Here is an 8,142-nt window from a genome sequence, read left to right on the forward strand (position 1 = left end):
TCACTAGTACTGATGTTCTTAACACAGGTAATACCACGGATCGAATCACTCACTTTCCTCTGGAAAACTTCTGCAGCTCATGAGAGACCAAAGTTAAGACGCTTGTAACGGAATAACCCAACGTGGGTGGAGAATGTTGTCAGTGGTCTTGAGTCAGAGTGGAGAGGAACTTGATGGTACCCTCGATTTAGATCAATCTTGCTAAACACCTTTCAGCCCTTTAAGTCAGATATGACATCATCAATGGTGGGAATAATGTGCCGTTCCCTGATGATAGCTTTGTTTAGGCACCGCATGTCGACACAAATTCTGATTTCGTTTAGCTTCTGGGGCTTGGGTAAAGGAACAATCGGCGAAACCAAAGGGGTTGAGCCCTCCGCACGTTCAATGATGGAATCATTCTCAAGCTGCCTCAGTTTCTCTTCCACTTGTTTCCGGACATGAAACGGTATGCGACGGTGCGGCTGTGCCACTGGTTTGATAAATTCGTAAACATGTATGCGTATTGGTTCACCTTTGTATTCACCCATTCCATTAGTTAGACTAGAAAAGTCTTTGAGGAAATCTGGGGCACCAAGTGGTAGATTAACAGGAGGTTGTCCAATCGTGCTTACAGCTTTGATAAGATTTAATTCTGTGATGTCATCGAGCTAAGTATAGAATCTGACGAGCCCTCTGCAACATAGAATGTTTCTTCTGATGAACAATGGTCATTAGCAACGTTGGCTCGGAGTTTGCCACACAGATTGAGCGGTTCAGCAGACATGTATGGATACACTTTGACATTCGTATTCATCAATTGAGGTCTTGGTTTCAAGCTATCAAAGTCCCTTTTGCTCAGGATGTTTACTGTTGCTCCAGAATCTGCCATTATGCGGACGGGCGTGTCCATAATCCTAACTTGAAAGATAGGCTTGGCAGTTTTAGGTTCCTGCATACCGATATGAAAGGTGTACTCGCCACTGTTACCATCATCATCACCTACTAAGGTTGGAGTTACACCACAAGAAGGGTCTTCAATGTCCACAGATCTGGCACGGTGGTTTATTTTCAATGGCTTCTTAGACGGGTGGATTTTGAACGATTATTGGGTTTACTACGACAAACTTTAGACAAGTGATTCATTTTGCTACAGCTTAGACATTGTTTACCTTGCGCTGGACAATTACCCTGATGTGGATACTTTCCACCACACAAACCAGATTTATTGTTATGACAACCAGACTTTGGTCGGCCATTGGAATTTTCCTTCCAGTGATCATCACTTATTCTCTTTCCACCGAAACTAACTGCGTGTGACTGCTGTTTCTCAATCTCACTGTTCTTTTTCGTCAGCGGTTTCCATAGCACGTGCGGCCTTGAGCAGGTTTTCGAGGTTGAAATTCTGTTCGATGGCTTTACGCCTGAGACGAACCGAAGAAGCGCCTTGAATTATTTGCCGCTTTATCTCCAACTCGGAATTGGTGAATTCACATTTGCGCGCCAGTAGCTGAAGACGTATGTAGAATTCGGTAGTGTTTTCCCCGGACTTTTGGGACTTTTCGGAATTTGATGCATATAAGTCCTTGTCATCGCTTCAGACATCGAAAGCAGTCGACCCTGATAACATACCTAACCGGCTCCTGAAAGAGTTTGCGCTAGAGTTAGGCCCCCTTGTTTGTGTCACTTTCAACCAGTCTCTAAGGGAGGGGTGCATACCAGCTTTTCTGAAATCTTCTATTGTTACACCTATCCCTAAAGTGCCTCACCCCGGGCTTATTGAACAAGATCCAAGGCCTATATCTCTTACTTGTACCATGGGAAAGATTATGGAGGGCTTTACCTGTTCCAGACTCCTATCCCAGTTGGAAGGCAAGATCGACCCCTGTCAGTTCTCCCGTAAGGGGCATTCTACGACAGATGCCCTTCTATATATGCTTCAAGCGATCTACGAAGCAATTGATGGTGGTGAGGCGTCGGCTCGGATATTCTTCGCAGACTTCTCTAAGGGGTTTTATTTGATTGATCACTCAATATTGATGCAGTAACTCGCTGATCTTGAAGTTCATCCAGTTCTTTTATCTTGGATTACATAATTTGTGACATACCAGAAGCAAGCAGTTAGAATCGGAAGTACCTTGGCTGATTGGCTGACACTAAAAGGAGGAGTTACCCCAAGGAACTAAATTGGGAGTGATCCTCTTTACGGTGATGACAAACAGACTGCTCTCTGACTGGCGGCTGCGCATCAAATACGTGGATGATACCAGTGCTCTCGAAATAATTCCAAGGAACTCCCCTAGCTTACTTAATGGGGTGGCTTCAGACATTCATAATACCATTGCTCATAATATAAGACTCAATCCAACTAAGTGTAAAGAAATGCATATTAATTTCCTACGCAACTCTAATTGTCTCATTAATCCCATAATAATTGGCAGCAATGTCATCAATAGTGTCAATACCTATAAGATATTAGGAGTTATTATGGACAATGACCTGAAGTGGAACTCTCATGTTGATTACATTATTAAGAAAGCTTGTAAGAAGTTATATTCACTTAGAGTTCTGTGCAGAGCCAGGGTGTCCCAACCCAACATGTTGAGGATATACCTTGCCTCAGTTCGGCCAGTTTTGGAGTATGCAGTACCGGTCTGGCAGGACATTCCTGCCTATCTGTCCGAAGCCATAGAGCGAGTGCAAAAAAGGGCGCTTAACATGATTTACCCCGAAGCAGAGTCATACGCTCATGCATTACAATTAGGTAATCTAGATAGGTTAGATGATATAGGGGTACACTTGTGCTACAAATATATGGCGAAAATGAAGTCCCCCAGCAAACCCTTTGCATCATCTGCTCCCCAGTCCACTCTTGGACGCGCCTAACTATCCCTTAAGGCAGAAAACACAAAAGTATTAACTTTTCCGGAACAAGCAGGCCTGTAGGACTAAGAGAGTAAACTTTTTTACTTTTAAATATTTTATGTGACTCTTGATATTTTATGTGACTAATTGATAGTACCACAAGTATTGTTATACTTGTAAATTACTGTATTTTAGATAATTTAACATTGTAAAACGTACTCGTTAATTCAGTTGTTTTACTGCAAGAGAGTTTTTAATAAACTACTACTTCTTTAACTACTACGTGGTGATCAACACACTTCTGAGGTTCAAAGTAATCGGTAAGCGCTTTGACTGCAATTTGGTATACATCATTTCCTTCGGTCGGTTCCGGTACAGCAACAGTTTCGAAGATATCGCAGGTTTCTTCTTCGACATAATGTAGCAGCATTGCCTTCTTTTGGGGCGCTCTGGTAATGTTCATCGCTGTGAACGTACTTCTCAAAACGGGTAGGCGTTGTGTACAAAGGATTTTAATGAATACTCGAAAACATTGATCACATTCGGGGTAATTTTTTCCCATCCTTTCTGATATTATTACCCTTGCTAGATGTGTAATTTTACAAGTGCAAAGTTGTATAATACCCATTTTACACTATTTTACGTGTAAATTACCATCCTTTTGAGAGTTAAACTACACTTTAGAAATGGGTGTAATAATACACGCAAAATAACGGATTGCGGGGCTGGCAACAATTTTACACCATTTTTAAGTGTAGTCTTACACTTTAATTTTTAGTGTGTGGCTGCTAAGATGGTGTAGAAGAACGACTCCCATAGTTCATAGCGAGATACAATAACTATAACATCCGGTAATTAGACTTCCGGTTAATAATATAAACATTACACAAAACAAGGAACAAAAATGGTGAGACGTATATTTTACATAGTTTGTTTAAGTTGCATTAACTTGCTCTCTATCCCACTGCATTTGATACTGCACATTTAAAATGTACTAAGCACTCCCATTATGCAATTTTCAATTAAAACGGTTGCATCATTAGTCAAAAGCCAAGACAATTTGAAGGTTGTCCATTTAAGTTTGATATATACAATAATCTATTATAGCTTGTTTCACACTCTAATTTTTAGTGTAGCAGCACAAAATGAGGCCCTTCAAGGTCCAATATTACTTTATGATCTCATAATTGCATGCAATTACGATCATTCAATAGTTTCAATGGCCAGTTGATCTGCCCTTGGACGTGAGTTGCTGGATCTGCACCCTAAGCTTTATTACACTGGTTGCAAGAGGGACTATTCTTTCTAACATACAACTTCCTGACACCATCTTCCTTAAGAAACCATTCCACTGAGACTTGAAAATGGTATAAACATGCAGTAAACAAAATTAATGATACTAGTCCTATTGCCTTTTTTTGATATTACAAGTTTTTGTCACTGCCACTTCACCAAGAGAAGATTATATGTCACTTCAGCAGTGGAGCATTTCCAGAGTGGAAAGGAAAGGCAGAGCACCGACATGCTCAAGTCCAAACTGCTCGAGACACTTCGAAATGGGAGAACTTTCAGTACAAATGGTGGCACGCTGGATTCCACCTCACAGCACTGGAGATGGCAAGAAATCTACCTTGGACCGCAAATACCATTTCTGCTTGAAATGGTTGTGCTTGGTACAGACCCCTCCACACTCCAATCTTCTGGCACCACCGGGAAATTTAAAGGCGATGAGGCTGTGGGAACCAGCCTGTCTGCAGAAGATTACCAAACTATCTTCTCAGAGCATTTACCTGTGGAATGGTTGGGATATTAGTAACTGCACATTTTGTGTTAATTACAAAGAACAGAACATGGTCGCTATAGCCTGTTGGGTTGTAAAGGTTTTCTCTTTCAAAGTACTTTCATTTAATAATATAGTTCTTCGGATTCATTTGCATGTTCACGCAGAGTTCATTTCTTCGTAGAGTTTATTCATGTTCAATTAATTTTAGAGTTCATGTTTTGAGGATAAAAAAATATCGTGGTTTTGGTAACTTGGTGACCCACTGTTTTCTTTAGACTGTGATATTACCCGTTTTATAGGGTGGTGATGACAAGCACAGTTACTTTCGTTGCATATTTTACATTTTTCTTCCTTGTTAGTATTACTAGCTATGATACAACTGAACACAATATCGACCTACGTTCCTTAGTGTATTGAATCCCACAATATTTTCATGTTTGTTTGAAACAGCTCATCTTCCCGTTTAACTGAAAGGATCTGGGCAGAAATGGGTTGGTAGTGGGTGTAGAATACCAACGGTATCCTTCCCCACCCATTCATAGTTTTGTTAGAGTAAGGAACGTGCGGAGAAATGCATACCAAAACAAATGGCTAAACGAGAATGGTTTATGCAACCCGTGATGCCCCATAAACCTTAGAACACCCGAGAAGGAACAAGCTAAGTCAATGGAGGAAACCATAATTGATACTTCCTCATGTTAATGTTTTATTTTTTAGTGGAGTTGATGGTGAACCATGTAAACTAGACCCAGAACATTTATTAAGCCCCAGTTAAGCTGTCAACCATTTAAGTTGGAACGACATAACTTAAATTATTGCAAGAAGAAAACTAAAATTTTAGACTGGTGAGAGTAAGCTAGCCAGCTTCAATTTTATGAATGACATCGGTACATGGAAATCGTTTCTGAGGAGCTGAGTTATGCAAATTTTTTCATGTTAAGAAGGCATAAAGTTGTGTTTTGATTTGTACCAACTGTAATGTTACTTAAAGCATCTAAATCTAGGATAATAAAATACACTTTATTTTTTTTTGGGAATTTTCTCCTCCCCGTTTTACAAACCCGTTCATTTAACTTATTTGTTTATCTGTTTGTCTGTTACTACGGTAGAAGCAACTTAGTTAATTAGTTCTTCTTCTTACTGTAGGTATGATAGAACCCAAAACCTTGGCTGCCACTGATAATATCTCCATTCACAGCAATGCTGTGCTTCAAGGTTCTTGGACAACTTTCCCCATAAAACCCGTACGCAAGGAAGAAATACGTTACCGAAAAACATGTCCTCCATCAATTTGGCCGCGGAGAGAATGGGTTGGGATCTAATATTTGTTGTATGGGTACCCTGTGTAATATGAACCACAAGATGGTGCTCGAATGGCACGAAATGCTATAAATCAATTTTCACGGTGTGTCGTTGAAATGGAACTTCTGCATGAGTTGTATGTAATTAACAAAGGTCGGAATCCGTGAGGAAAATTAATGGGTATCGAGGTATGCAGGAATTAAACTTAACACCTTTCCTACAGCGAAAAAAGTAAACTGCAAAATTATCCTTTGTAATCAATTTGTGTCTTAGCACACATGTTGTTCATCATTTCTTTTTATCGATCGCTAAGGTTTCTTTCGTTTTTTTTTCTGGGAGCATTTTCATTGAAGAATCTTTGCAAAACAAACCAGTTACACGCTAGTTTTTTGTTTTGTTTTTTAACTTGCACTTAAAGGGAAAGTACGGTCTAGAAAAAGTTTCTCTAAATTACGAAAACTTTTCCCCAGGAATTCGAAAATAATTGCCGTTTTGTCCAATTCCCTGTTAAAATGTGACAAGAGCACTTTGAAGTTGCCTCTTTCGTGACTTGGAGAGCACCATCTTGGACATGACGTGTTATGACGTAGCAATAGTCAACAAACGTGTTCGACCTTACCAAGTTGTTCGATCCCCGATCACTTTCTCAATGTTGTGCGACCTTTCTGCTTCGAGAAATTCAAATGTAAGGTAAACTATGGTGAGTGCGACAGAAACTCAAGTCACTCAATACTTATAGATTTTCTAGTCAATCAAAATTGGCGGCAGAAATCAGCCAGAGCAAATATAAACAAGACAAAAACCTTGAACATGCGGCAAAGAAATATTCAACAAGCCTACCTTTTTCACTTTCTTCCTTCAGTGACAACCGGCTTCAAAGCTCCAGCAAAAGTATTTGTTTGCTTTCGCGCGGGGAAGCGTTTAATTTAGAATAAGCCGACGAAACTTTCAGATGTTGCTCATTACACGTAGCAAGGCTTTTTCACCTCAACAATTACCGCTGTTGCGGTGTACGCTTTCGAGGGGGATGAAATTAGACACATGTCTAGACTTAAGAACACATATAAAAATTTTAAAAAGACCGAAGCTTACACCGGAAAATTAAAATTTAAAGAAAAGTTGGCCGGCGAAAATAAAACGTGGATGGATTCCTCAAACGTGAAAACCTGACTGCTATATTGTCTGTTGAGGTCTGTTATTTTACCAAGGAGGACTTCAAGCGGGATCTTCAGGTATATGAATATTGGTCTTGGTGACATTCGCTTCATACGGAAATCTCAGTCAAGTAGTCGAAAATATCATTATATTGGAGCGGGAAAACTGAATCAAGCCATATATAGACGACTTTCACTGTTATGCGCTAATAAACGTGACTTGAAATGTGGCTAAATTTTGTTAGCAGTATGGAAGCTACTGAAACGATTTACTCTTACCATTTGATGGAAATATATAAATCGATCGTTTGTTTTGAAGTTGTAACAGGGATCTCGTAGAAAGCCACCGTAGACAGATTAAACTTGATTTTCAGGCATTTATTTCACCGCAATGACCGCGGGATAGCACTTTATTTAATTGTACGTTGTTGAAAGGAACATTTAAATATATTTGAAATCAAACCTGGTATCGCAATGTAATGCACTCTGTTATTCTGCAGAATTCCAATTGAATTTGCTTTGAAGTTTTTTTTTTTTAGCGGAGCTCCCCGCGCGCCGAAGGCGCGCTCGCGCGGAGCACCATACTTAAGTGGCTGTCCCGCTAACAGCGGTCCGGTCAATTTCGGGTCAGAAAAAAGTTAGCCTTTATATTTTTTGGATGAAAAGACTTAGTGTGTATATACTAAAACCAGTATGTTTTGCTGTAAATCCTGCTTTTCTTTTTTGCTACACCCCGAAACGACCTCAGCTGTCTGAGGGGAGATTTTTGGTCGATTTAGTAATCAAAATTCGTGACTTTTCCGGATCGCGCTGCCTTAAAACAAGGACGTATTGCTCCATATCGACCAGACCACAGCATTTAGGTACATCCGAAGTGCTTTGCACCGAAATTTCCATACGGTTGGATAAAAATTAGATAAACCGCAAAAAATCTAAGATAACTCACTGCTTCGCTTGTGAAAATGAATAAATAATTAGCTATATGGAAGACTCAAAATATCAAAAGTGGCACCTAAACCAGGATCAAAATTACATTTACAGCAAAGATCTATCCATACT

At 39.8% G+C, this 8,142-nt stretch overlaps 1 pseudogene; it reads right to left on the reverse strand.

The window, feature by feature from the left end:
• Positions 1-628: 628 nt before the first annotated feature.
• LOC138055424 (uncharacterized) lies at positions 629-1,345 on the reverse strand (annotated as a pseudogene).
• Positions 1,346-8,142: the final 6,797 nt, after the last annotated feature.

The sequence above is a fragment of the Montipora capricornis genome, chromosome 7 (genome assembly GCF_036669925.1).
Source record: "Montipora capricornis isolate CH-2021 chromosome 7, ASM3666992v2, whole genome shotgun sequence".
In the NCBI taxonomy this organism is placed as follows: Eukaryota; Metazoa; Cnidaria; class Anthozoa; order Scleractinia; family Acroporidae; genus Montipora; species Montipora capricornis.